The sequence below is a fragment of the Amblyomma americanum genome, chromosome 1, assembly GCF_052857255.1.
Source record: "Amblyomma americanum isolate KBUSLIRL-KWMA chromosome 1, ASM5285725v1, whole genome shotgun sequence".
NCBI classification, from domain to species: Eukaryota; Metazoa; Arthropoda; class Arachnida; order Ixodida; family Ixodidae; genus Amblyomma; species Amblyomma americanum.
The window spans coordinates 246,621,225-246,635,253 of record NC_135497.1 but is presented as its reverse complement, the minus strand read 5'-3'; the positions used below and the strand labels follow the sequence as shown (position 1 = coordinate 246,635,253).

Below are 14,029 nucleotides of genomic sequence, written 5' to 3'. Positions count from 1 at the left end.
ACGCAAGCGTCTCACAGTGGTTTCACAGACGCAAGCTACTTGGGGTTCCCGCTGCATTTCTCGTTGTATCGAAGTGAAGGAGACAGTAAATGCTGCCAGCATTGTATCCCGCTTTAACCGAGTCATCCTCACCGCTGCATTTTCGCGCGCATGACGCCACGCTGAAAACATTGTCAGCCTCGCAATTTATTGCTGAAACCAGCAGCGCTTCTTTGCCTTCGCGGCTCACCACTCAGAGCGTCTGCGCCCTCTTTAGGTTGATTGATTGATTGATTGATCGATCGATCGATCGATTGATTGATTGATTGATTGATTGATTGATTGATTGATTGATTGATTGATTGATTGATTGATTGATTGATTGATTGATTGAACTTTATTTCCTCGTCATAGCGAGTGGAGACTGGGACTAAAGGTTCCAATGACCTGACGAAAGGTCCCAGCCCCCTACAGCAAACAGTTTCGACAGCAGTGATAAAAGAAGGAAATACATATAAAAGGCAAAAGTACAGAATTTACACAAGTTCAAACATATTACACTTGTAATACGCACTACACAGCCACAATGCGCAAATATCACAACTGCACTGTATATATTCATTTTGTCATGGGATGTATGTACATACAAACAAGCAGAAATGGAACAGAATGGCATTGATCAAGAAAAGGAAACAACATCGGCTAGTAGCAATGCAGTTAACGCTTTTTTGAAAGTACCGAATGGAGCGCTAATGTCTAACAGTTCCTCAACCTTGTTTAATATTTCAGTTGACTGATATAAAAATGTTTGCTCTCCATAATTTGTTCTTGTTTTCGGCTTGTGTCGGATGTTTCGCCGTAGAAGGTGCCGAGATGTAACTGTATTGAATGTTTTAGAGAATAATTTCTGTTTGTGTACTGTAAGCAGAAGCTTCTTATAATAAATTTTGTCTGCGCGAAGAAGAGAATAACACTGGAATAATAGAGCGGTTTCAAGATCTGCATAACGACCATGGTAATTGTTATATATACGAAGAATGCGTTTTTGTAAAAGAATTAGCTTGTTGTCCCCGATTCGTCCCCGGTGAAGCAAGAGGGAAGGCTCCGGTCCGCCCGATGCCCAAGGAACGCTGCTTCTATTGTTTGTTTGTTTTGCTTTTAAACGCGTCTCTCCGTTGTGAAGTTCGATAAAACTATTTCCGGCGCATCTCGCGATTTGGTTGCGGCATGTGCTCGTTTTGCGCTCACAGTTCCATCTAAAAGCTTGATTTGCCTGCGATCTTGAATCCCTCCGATTGTGCCAATACTTTTGTGCGCTTAAAAAATAATGAAAAACTTGGTTAAAGATAATTACCTAAACATGCCACCTGCGCAGACCGTACTGCCGTATTTTCCAGGGCTGGTTGGAGAAAAGCCTACACAGACTAAAAGAAAAACACGCAGTTAGCGTCGAGGCTTAAGTTGAGTTCATTCTGATAGTCGTACAAATATATTTGTAGTAGGCAGACGAAATTGATAACAAAATGAAAGCTGCGAAGGGCCAAGCTCAAGGGGTCACCTGCACCTCAAAAAGTTTCTTTTTTGTCTTGCCTTGTGGGATGCGCGAGAGTAGGCCTCGCCACGCATCCCGACTTGAAGAGCGGTGGCCAAGTTGGTTTCAGGCTGTTTTCCACTGTCGCGCTTTGTTCACTGCAGTGCGCTGTATTCTGCGGTGGCTACCACACCATATCTGAATAAGCTTGCTGGTTACCTGTGGTAGGTCCCTTTAGTGCCTCTGAGCTGCTGTTACGTGCAACGATCGTGTAAAAAGCGACACTCCAATCTTTTGAAACTGTCACTTCTGGTTCACTGGCGCAATCAATCAATCAAGTGGCGAAGCTCTCATGCATTGCGTGAAAGCTCATTTCCATCTTTAGAAATGAGCAGCCCTTAATACGCCAGTCGTGGGGAGCAGGTGAGTAGTGTTACAAAGACCGAAGACAAATTTACGGCTGCCAGTATCGATAAATGAACTTGCTCTAATTTAAGGACGCTCTATTCTATGAAAACGGACATTTTATTAGCTCGAAAAGTCGTAACCACAATTTCTGGGCAAGCGTATTTTTTTCAACTCAAAGTTGTTTATCAACGCCCGGTTGATTTTCTGTACACATAAAGCATACCGCGGTAACTACAGAGGACGGCGCGAGAACAGTACAGGCGCTGTAGTTACCCTCTGCAGTTACCGCGCTATGGTACCTGTGTAGCGATGAACGAACGTGCCCAACCATATTCCCTCATGGTTTTCTATGGCTGTGTGAACTACTCGACTCGAAGCCACGACTTACTTTAAAAGCGAGATTTTGCTACGCATTCCAAGGTTAGACCATTCCCATCGATATGTTCACAAAAGTATCTTACAATTTTCCTCTTACAATTTAACTATTTTACAATCTTACAATTTGCCAAATGACAAGTTGCCTTGAAATTAAAACCAACATCCAAAAGAGCTAGTCTTGTATAAAAATGAAACATGGGTTTCGCCACCCCCAGCCATTTTCGCAAGTGAAGTGCCGTTTACAAACGCGGATCGCTGAGGCTAAGCAACACGGCTATTCATTCCAAAACGGTGATCATGGAGCCCTTTTCGGTCTTTTCCTCACAAGTTTCATCGGGTGGCACGAAAAATTTTAGACGAAATTTTCTCGGCAATAAATGTTTCTTTTTTGCTGTTGGACAGAGATCAACATAGCCAGGAAGAGCTACAAAATTAGCTTTGTACTAAGGGTGGAGTTGTCCCCAGTGTCCCTTTAACATATGCTGACAGTAGGCTAGCTGCAGGGATATACTGGAAAAGGAATTTACGTACGGCACGAAACAATTATATGCGTCGCGTCCTCCTTTTTAAGAGTTGGCCTCGTTTTTCTGAACGACGTCCAACACGGTTGCAACCATCGCTCCATCTCACACCAATTGTTTGTTTAATGGTTACGGGGATTGCCGTCGAATATAACGACAGCATGCAACAGAGCCAAGGTTCTCTCATAGGGGGTCCCACCTGCGGCCTTGTACCTTGGGACCTCTTGGTGTATATTCTTGCAACTTTTTTTGGGATCACAAACTTCAACTATCGTTCCATGTGGCCACAAAGTGCTGCATCCGAGACTGTGACTGGCGAACGCAGTTCCGTTGTCGCATTGAGGTTGAGTGTCACTGAAGGAGCAGCCGTCATTTCTGAGGGTGCACGCCTTACTCTGACCAAGCTATACCTAAGTGTCTCCGTTTTGCATGACACCACGTTGGCCTCAGAGGTCACTCTCGAACAATTTGCTGCTTTTAACGCGATTACTAAGCGACTGTTTGTCTCCCATGGTTGATTCACCGCCCTCACTCACTGTTTTCTCACCTACGCAGACGGCTGAGGCAGTTTATGGGCGTCCTGCGCAAGTTCGGTGGATCCTGCTACGCCATTTAAAGAGGCGCCCGGGGTTTCGACTTTGTTTTTTTAATAGTTTTTCGATATTTGTTATTTGGACGTAGTTGTAAATTATTTTGTGAATTATTAAATGTGAAGATCGCATCAGTCGTCTCATTCCTTCAACAACATATAAGCGCTCTGTGAGCACTTATCTACTCTGGGGGACTGTTCGCTCGTCAAAAGGGGGTCAATCTCCAGGTAGAACTGAATTTTAAAAACTTGGGGGAACAGTTAAGCTCCGCCTTAAATATATGACGCGATAGCGCATTGGGTTATTCCCATACTGCCGAAGGTCATTCTCTACATTCATAGATCCCTGGGAGCCCTTATGCCCCTTGTGGCGTAGTGGTTCAACGGTTAAGCGATGCGTCACTGCCCGGCGATGGCGGGTGCTCCCAGCAGAGGGCCTCGTGTGTGGCTCAGGTTGATCTTGCCGCGCGACCAGTTATTAATTTAACTGCCAGTTTGCTGACTATCCGGTGGCCAGGTTGGGATAACAGTGCAAAGTCGCGTGACCTAGGTGGCCTACCTGCATCCAGGGTCGCTCTCTGAGCACCACCTGACAGAGACATGCTCATGCTTGTTCGCTCACAACGCCGACACCGACGCCGACAGCGCCGACAAGAGATTTTGTGGACAGTGGGGCCTTTAACGCATCGCGTCAATACTTCGGGAGGCTACAAGAAATACCAAGTGGATCCGCAGGTCAGAAATAATAATTCACTTTACTTCAAGAAGTCGTAAGGTCTGTTTCTGTTACTGCTCCTATGTCCACTAGTGCTATTCGTGAGTTTCGGTGAATATGCTATGCGATTTGCTCTGCTCTGGAAACACTGAAACTAACCTCGGCCCACCCAGGAAGCGCTCCGAAAGTTCGATGTCCGAAACAAAGGAATATCCTTCGGCGGCCAACGCTTCACTGGCAATGATTACAGGCATCAATGATCAGACCTTGGCATTCGCTAAAAGACAGACCCAGCTCTGTGCACAAGTTCAGATCAAAGACAATAAAGCATCTCTATAACGTAAAATGTTAGGTGTATTCAATCTCCTCGAAGTTCTTGAATCGTAAACTAATATCCCTAGTGCCATTAATATAAAATGGCGTCGCTGCGATCGTATCGCTATGGTGGCTGGAAGGGGGCAGTGTGACGGGCAGGAGCCGGCGGGGCGCCCATAGGAGCGATGAAAGTTGTAGATGGCGCTACCTGCAGCTGGTGTGCAGCCATCGCGCCTGTCTCAGGGGGCGGCGCTGGGCAGCTAGGACGCCCGTCTAGCTAGCGTCGCGTTTTTTTAATAGTCGCTTAAGAACAAATGATGCGCGGCGCAAGTACTACAAGCTGTTTTCTGCTCAGATTCATTAATGAGAAGAGTGAAGCTTCTTTGGAGAGCAAAGAATAAAACGAGGCGTAATTTGCTTCATCGTAACGCGCAGCAGGAGCTTAGATGTGCGACTTAAAAAAAGGATTATATTTTGCACTTGAACGCAAAGTAGAACCTTGACTTGCTGGACGCCTTGGTTTCCAAGAAAAGACATGGTGTTAACCCAAGCGAACACGGACAGCAAACATGAACGACTCGGAACGCTTTTCAACTTTGTCATTCACACATCCGCCGTAATATAGTCAGTGGCCACAGAAAAGAAAATACGCCCAAGGAAACAGGCAAATACTACTTTGTGGCCGCGCGCAATAAAACTCGGCGACATCACCAAATCTTCGTTCTGTTCTGTCCGCGTCAGCATTCGCCAGCACCAGAAGCTTTATCTTTGTGAAAACAAAAAAAAATTAGGTGCTTATGTGGATGCAGAGGCAAACTTCAATATGCAGTAAATATTTTCCGTCACTGCTTTTGTTGTACAGGTCCACAATACCAGAGGAACCACTTCAATGTCCACAAGAGAATAAATGATTTTTATTTAACAGTGCGGCAAACCATATAACCATATGCACACATCAGACCGAGTGGAGCAGAGTGCTCTACTTCACTCTTCTTAACTTCAAATGTTTCTGGCGCTCCCTCTGAACAGCCTTGTCCTTATTTAAGGATTCTGTAAAAAAAATGCAGCCTAGTTAGCACCACAAACTGAATAATTCTGGCAGTAAGTTCTTTGCGATGAAGCTCGCATCCTACTTAGTGGAGCGTCAGACTGCTCAGAAATTGCATAAAATCATGCACACTGAAAGCATAAAGCTTCTCTGTTGAGAAAAACAATGTGAATGCACCCTCTAGCACTTTAATGAGCGTGGCAAACTCATCGCCAGGGTACAACAGGCCTCCCCTATCAAATTGTTGAGTGAACACACTGTCTGCATTACATTCAGCTGCTTCTCTGGTGACCGTGAGGCCAGAAGCACAACGTTGGCAAGAAATTTTGCCACTAAACTTCCTGGCCACATATCCCGCCATGTAAAAGACAAGCCGGCTATCACTTGTCTCAACCACATAGCTGTTGTGGTCCGAACTGAGGCACTGCTGAATCAGAGCCAGCATCATCAATGTTGCCAACCTCCAGCATGTCCTCAATTATGTCCTGCATGCTAAATGTGTACTTATTTTCACCACTTGGTGAACTAAGGAGGGCATTAACAAGCTAGGCTGGACTGTTTCCTGACTTGGGCGGACGAGCAAGGTTATAGAAACTGAGGCAATTCACAGTTACGAGAAACTGTGCAGGGCTTGGATGATCATTTGTCCCCGAGTACTGCCTGATAATACCGAACAAGTTTTCCAACTTGTCCTGACTTAGCCTTGACGTCAATAGGTATATGAAACCTAAAGACGCTAGGTAAGTCAAAAGTGACAGTGTGCTTCGAATTGTAACGCGCAGTCCTTCAGCAGTGCTCTTGCTAAGAAAGCCACCTCCAACCCTCTTTGCCACATCTTCCCATTTATCTAAATAGTCCAGAAAAGCCGCCAGGTCGGCAACACCCTGAGAGGATGGTCTTAGTCCACTGCGTGGAAACCTTGACGTGAGAAGGGATATGAGGCCACTCATGCACTTCACAAGCTTTTCTGTCGGCGTAATTGAATCATAAGAGTGCTTTAGGTGTGCTTTAAGTATAAAGAGGCCTTTTATCACTTCTTCGCTAAAGAGTGTGAAGGCTAAATTTACTTTCATTTTTTCGAACGAGTTGGGTCTGATGTGTGCACTGGTTATATGTGGCATTGCCTTCAGCGTTAAAGGGCTTTTGTCCTTTTCCCATGCTAGTTCTATATGCTCTACACATGCTCGGCCATCTGGAGTTAAGAAACCAGTGGTTACAAATGCGTTTCTAACTCATTTCACTAAATGCGGAAAATCTGAGCAGAAATGCAGCTCTCTTGTAGAGTCTACAGGATGTCGTTTCTTGAATGTGACATGGCTTGAGGATGCTGAAAGAGAAATGAAGGTATTTAGAGCCAACTCTTGTCGTACGTCCTCTAGATGTTTAGATCAAGATGTGTTCTCCAGATTACTGCACTCCAGCCTTGGAGTGCCATGCCAAATAAATCGAACACCAAGTTGTTTCTTACCACCAATTCCAAATGACCTCCACATGCTGCGGTTCCATGATGCTCCGTCACAAGTCAAAAAGTCAACAAACAGTCCAGCCCGTTCAGCCAGCACTATTGCTTCCAGCAAAAGCTTTGCAAGCATTTCGCCCTTGATGTTGCCTCTTGACGCAGACACCAAGTATTTGGGTCCAGTCACCTGCACAAAAATAAAAAACCACATAGGCAGCATGCATAACTTATTCTAGGAACACTGCTTGTATATTCAGTCAGCGGCACAAAATGTTTATTGAATCAACCATAATGGAAACCTTGTCTCTGCTTAGTGCTTATTTTGTGTGTGTAGCTGGGGCTAACACTCCTTACTACAACAAGGCTGCAGTAAATGAAGACTGGGAAACCACTTCTCTTTGTGCGCAACAAAACGGAGTGGCACACAAGGCCTATAAGCACATACAAGTCAAAATAAGCAGCATTACAAACCTTGAAATGGTTGGAAGAGCATCACCATTCCGTGATCTGCTGGAACAGTTCTTTCTTCTTCGGGTGTATGTCTTCCAAGGTCTACGAAACCTTGTACTGCACCTGAAATTATAAAATTCCATGACTACACAGTGCTGCATGTCATATTTAATTACAATGCTACCATGCTAGAGATACCAACTGTCATGGGAGAGGTAGTTGCAGTGGCTGTGCTTACCTGCAGTGTTGACACTGAAGTGCTCGCACAACTTCATTTCGTCGAACACTATGCCACCATGTCGTGCATTCGTGTCCATATGCTCAGTTTTCAGAGCGATGACCTCAAATACATTTTCACTAAAGCCAAAGCCACTTTTAAAGTTTTGAACATAGCGCTGTAGGCAGGTCCGGCTGGGTAGGATCAGGATCTTCTGTTTTCGAAGGTATTCATAGAGTTTAGGTCTTCTCATACGTAAGAGTACGCATTCAAGAATCCATTCTTTCTCATAATACATGCCAGACGTCGACTTTCTTGTTGCTGCTTTGAAGCAGGTCCTAATGGCCATTTGTTGCTTAAGAGGCAATGCTTTGATGCGGTCACTGAGCACTTCATCCCTCATTTGCTCATTTGCCTGCCTCATAGCCTCTAGCAACCTCGCTGTGTTGCGCGGTTTTTTTTTTTTTTTTTGCGCGGCTTGCAAGCGACGGCGTATATTTGCGTGCTTTTTTAGCCGACTTATTGCCGCACGCGGCCGTTTTATCCGTGACTGCTGGTTTTGAATCAGCTTCCTTAAATATTTACAGTGGATACAGGGTCTCGGCACTTCGCATGTGAGAAAGCATTTGGAGGAAAAGTGGGCGCCAGCAAACGATACATACTTGCTTGATTTTTCGGGGGTAAGTCCGCAACCTGTGCACATCACAAGCAAGTGAGTAGCGTCGAGGACTGCTTGAGCTTCAACAGAGGATTTAACGATGCGCTCCGAGTGCTTTACACCTCGCACATAGACATAGCACAGGATTGATCCCAGCTGGTTGTTGTCTTCTTGAAACTTGATCGCTTTTGGCAGCCGCATGCGACATATCTCATCTCCGTCTCGCTCGCAAACGCCGAAGAACGCAACGTGCGGTTCGGCTGCGAATCTCCGTTTGCTCCAGGAGCTATCTGGCAGCTGAAGGTTTTGGAAAATGCTCTCTACAGTTGCCTCGTTCTTGTCCTGTGCTGGTGACTGGCCCGGTGACAAGACGGCTATCTCGAGCGGATCCGATGACTGCGCCAACTGCGCGTCATTGGCCGTGCCTATCCTTTTGCGTTTTGAACATTTTATGTCTAGGTTGCACAAATTCCTCTCCTTCCGTTTGACGGGTGCTTTCTTGGTGAAGTATTTGGGGGCATCCGGAAAGACAGTAGGGATAGCGTCGTCAGTCAGCTGTGGCCGATCACGTGGAATATCGACTACGTCCCCATTTATCACATGCCGAAAGGTCCTTTCGATGTACTTCACTTCGAAGTGGCGTTCACAAACGACACACTCTGTTGTTAGCTCCTTGTCAGCACGTTTGATATTTCGCGACCACAGTTCGCGTCGAGCTGCATCTTTAGGCGGTCTGAAGAGGGAGGCCTTGTCTTTGCACGTTCTGTATCCGCTTCTGCAGCCAGGCACAAAACATGTTCGCGCTTTTGACGCCATGAGTGCACGCAGCGTTATCTATCACATAGCGCAGGAATAGCACTATATCACGCACTACACATCTTCAAATAATCACAGTGGCACATATGCAGAGCTTTCCAGCTCTAAAGTGAACGCGACCAATCGGTAAACACGCACCTGCGGCCTCTGGTATGGAGCGGCGGCAACGGCTTGCACACCAGCGCGCTTCAGCGCCCCTAGCGACGCGGGGAACTTTCATCGCACATCGCGCCTCTCCCTCCCATGGCGCGCATAGGGCGCCCGTCACACTGCCCCCTTCCAGCCACCGTAGTATCGCCTCCGAAATTAAGTTAACTACTTCTACGTCATCAAATACACCCACTGCATCTGTATTTGATGCACAAGAAGCGCAAGAGACGCCATTTTTGAGATTTGCATTACGGGAAAGCCAACTCAACGAGCTATATAATTGGAAATAATTGGCTTTTTGGGGAAAAGAAATGACGCGGTATCTGTCTCACATATCGTCGGACACCTGAACCGCGAATGTAAAGGATGGGATAAAGGAGGGAGTGAAAGAAGAAGAGAGAGGTGCCGTAGTGGAGGACTCCGGAATAATTTCGACCACCTGGGGATCTTTAACGTGCACTGACATCGCACAGCACACGGGCGCCTTGCACGCATTCAGACTTTGCTTTCAGTGGCTGGAAAACTATAAATTTCATTTTGCTCAAACATGAGTCTTGAAGCGAAAGCTTCAATATACGCTAGGTAAAGGTGTTCGTGCTTGTTGCTAAATTTGACCTTCCCGGAGCCAGAGATCGTGCTTTCGCGGAGTTGAGGTGTCCACTAAGATGTCGAGATCTGAGAGCTACTGCGCCCTTTCCTTTAGACAAAACGTTTCCTTCCCTCAAAACAAATGCTTCCGCGGGATTGCGGCGTCCACGGAGATGACGAGATCTGAAAGCTGCTGCGCTCTTTCCTTCAGTCAAAAACGTTTCCTTTCCTCAAAACACATGCCTTCGCATTCCTCCACGTAAGCAGACTGAAGTGTCCCCATCAGTTGCGTTTCACCACCACCGAAAAGGGGCCGCCGCGCTCGGGTTCGAACCCGGGTTGCCTGACTCAGTAGACGAGCGCCTTATACACTGAGCCACCGCGGCGGGTGCCTATCCAGTGTGCGGAACGCAGTCAACGTTACAGACGCCAAGTCGCTGCCACCTGCCAGAGTGGCAGGGTGACCGCTTTGCATATCTAGAGCACGGAATGCTCTCAACGTTACAGACACCAAGCCACGTCTACTTGCCCGATACAATACAGCTTTCGCTCTCTAACCTGGTTCCGCAGTACTTGAACCGCACCAATTTTTTTCTATAGGAAAAATGTTAGCATATCTGCAAAAGGAAGTGAATGATTTTTTTTTTTTACTCAGAACAAAAATTGCATGCAGTCGCCATCGGTTTCCCTTGAAAGCACCGCAGATGGTCGAAATAAATCAGGACCCCTTCTGCTGCACCTCTTTCTGTCTTCCTTCCTGCACTTCTTGCTTCATTCTTTCCTTCATTCATTTCCCTCAAGGCCCCGTTGAGCTGTCCATCTGGAAATGATGGAGTGGCTGAGTCTTTCCTTTCCGCAAAGCTAATATTCCATCACCACTACTACTACTCGTGGTGAGACAGAGGTGTCCACCGATAATCGGCACCGTGGCTCGTGGTTGGTTAGAGCACTAAGCTGCTGAGCCGAAGCATCTGGATACGAATCCAACTGCAGCGGCCGTGTTTAAATACATTTGACATGGAAGAGGCGCCCGGGTGCTGTTCGATGATGGTGAAATTATTCCTGGGCCCTCCTCTACGGCACTTCTTTCTCTATTTCCTTCTTTTACTCCAACCTTCTTCTCTTCCCTCACGGCGGGGTTGATGTATCCACCGAGAAATTAGGCAGTTACTGCACGGGGCGCTCGACTACTGACCCGGGGTTCCCGGGTTCGAACCCGACCGCGGCGGCTGCGTTTTTATGGTGGAAAAACGCTAAGGCGCCCGTGTGCTGTGCGATGTCAGTGCACGTTAAAGATCCCCAGGTGGTCGAAATTATTCCGGAGCCCTCCACTACGGCACCTCCTCTTCTTTTCTTCTTTCACTCCCTCCTTTATCTCTTCCCTTACGGCGCGGTTCGGGTGTCCAACGATATATGAGACAGATACTGCGCCATTTCCTTCCCCCCCCCCCCCCAAAACCAATTATTATTATTATTAATGCGTGCAGCGAGAAGGACCGTTTGCTTTAGACCCAGCTGGGTCTAAAACACTTGCTGAATAAAGTTTTTCTGTCTGTCTGTCCCTGCCCCGCCGCGGTGGCTCAGTGGTTAGGGCGCTCGACTACTGATCCGGAGTTCCCGGGTTCGAACCCGACCGCGGCGGCTGCGTTTTTATGGAGGAAAAACGCTAAGGCGCCCGTGTGCTGTGCGATGTCAGTGCACGTTAAAGATCCCCAGGTGGTCGAAATTATTCCGGAGCCCTCCACTACGGCACCTATTCTTCCTTTCTTCTTTCACTCCCTCCTTTATCCCTTCCCTTACGGCGCGGTTCAGGTGTCCAAAGATATATGAAACAGATACTGCGCCATTTCCTTTCCCCAAAAAACCAACTATTATTATCATTGTCTGTCCAACGATATATGAGACAGATACTGCGCCATTTCCTTTCCCCAAAAACCAATTATTATTATTAATATTACTGCACGTTTCCTTTCTTCAAAAAAAAGAAAAAGACCCTATGGGGTGTCCACCACTAGTGAGAGAGTTACTGCGTTTTTTCCTTTCCTACAAAAAATTTACATTTTTATTGGCCACGATATTGCCTTGTTGCGTAGTTAACGTGCTGACACGTGCGCGTGCGCGGGCCGCCTTGAGAAGACAAACAGTGCGTTCGTTTAAAATGCACAGCAACGCGCAACATGTGCCAAACTCTAGGGACGCCAGAACCGTGCTATGAAGGGAGCAGGCACCTTATCCTGCTCCTTTCAGGCAGGCAGAAAGTAAGATTATCCGTCAGGCAAATGTGAATAAATTAAATTGAGTTAAGATAATTTCGGAATAGAGCAGGGTAATTGAAGGCTATACAGTGCGCGCTGAGATCTCACTGAAATTGAGCAGATTTTGAAGCAAAAGCTTTAAAAAACCAGTGCTTTTGCGGCCGCCCGGCAGTATTACATGAAGGTGAGGGGGTGAGTAGCTCCTTTGGCTAATGAGCATTCATCTTCTGATTGATCTCAGGAACAATGGCCTCTGAGACGAAGCCGTTTAATGAAATTTGTCTCTAGATACCGGCTACGGTGGCACTTCCGAGTTGTATGGATGGAAACAACTTTTATTTAAAAAAAAGGAAAGAAATAATTTTTTCGATATGGTCACCTACTGGTCCAAGAGTCCACGGGCTTGTGCCTCACATAAGGCCCGATCCACCAGCCGTTTCTGGCCGGCGGGATGAGCGGTCCGTAAAGCAGCCTCCCAGGAAGAATGAGTGCGATTGGGGATGTGGGGTACTGCAGGTGGGGAAGGACATTCCCAAAGGTAGTGGAAAAGTGTTGATCTGGGCACGCCACAGGTGTTACAATGAGGAGGAAAGGTGGGGTGAAAGCATGAGACGGCAGGGTGAAAGAAAGCAGCCCGTCTGTAATTGTCGCCATGTGGCGCTGGATAAGGGCGACAAAGTACTGTGGGGTGGTGGTAATGTCATACGGCTGAGTTTGTAGAATGCGGTGATTTGATATGTATAAAGGACCGATGGGGCCTCTTGCGCAGGGTTGGGTGCCTGATCGTCCGGGGTCCGGGAGGAGAGTTCTCGGGCCAGCGCATGAAAGCGCTCATCACCGGGGATCGAGGCATACCCAGGGATCCACAACAGAGTAACCGTTCGGTCGAGAGAGGAGGCTGTGGCAAGAATACGTTGTGTGGCCGGTGTCGCCACGCCCTTTAGGTAGTGGCTGTATGCGGCCTGGGAATCTGTGCAAATTTCGGTTATGTTTTTGTCAATGGTGGGGTGGGCTAGCGCAAGTGCGATGGCGGCTCCTTCCGGCTCTGCAGGTGAATTAGTTCGGATATTGGCGGCGCCCCCCACAGTGCCGTTTTCATAGGCTGCGACTGCCGTGAAGAATCCTACTTTAGAATTTTCTGCCACGTCGACATAAAGGATATCGGAGCGGCTGCTGTATGTTTTGGTGTAATAGCTCGCTCGAGCCTGCCGCCTGCCCTGATGGAGGCTTGCGCTCACATTGCGCGGTAGGGGCTTCTGATATATGTGATCCTGCGTGCGCAGAGAAATCATGCAAGGTGTAGGACTTGTTGGGGTGGGAATGGGTGGATTCAAACGGAGCTGTCACAGTAGGCATTGTCCTGTTTCCGTGCGACTCGGGCGGACTAATTGGTTGGTGCGTTGAGCCTCTATTAATTCGATCACGGTATTGTGGGTACCAGTGGCCAGGAGGAGTTACGTGCTAACAGTCCGTGGAAGACGTACGGCGGAGTTGACAGCAGTGCGTATTAGGATGTCTGCCTGTTGTGTTTGACGCTGAGTGAGTATGTGGTATGGGAGGTGGTATGTAATGCGGCTGATGATTAATGCATTTGTCATATTGAGGGTCTCGCTTTCAGACAGCCCATGATTGCATGCTGCCACCTGCTCGATTAGTGCTGCCACCTGTTTGGTCTGTCTTTGCAAGAGCTGAAGGGTGGGGGTAGCATCGAGTGTGTTGTTAATGAAAAGGCCGAGAATCTTCACCTGAGACCCAATGGGCACTGGATTCCCGTACATGTGCAGTTCAATGGGGGGGGGGGGGGTCACTGGGCAGGGGTTTCAGCTGCAAGAGTTCAGATTTATTTGGAGATCAACGGAGGCCTGTGTTTTCTAATTGGGTGGAGGTGATGTCTATGACAGATTGCAGGATATCCTGGGCTGTTCCAATGGATCCTCGCGTTGTCCAGAGGG

At 47.4% G+C, this 14,029-nt stretch overlaps 1 pseudogene; it reads right to left on the bottom strand.

The window, feature by feature from the left end:
* Window positions 1-5,873: 5,873 nt before the first annotated feature.
* Window positions 5,874-9,193, bottom strand: LOC144116527 (uncharacterized; annotated as a pseudogene).
* Window positions 9,194-14,029: the final 4,836 nt, after the last annotated feature.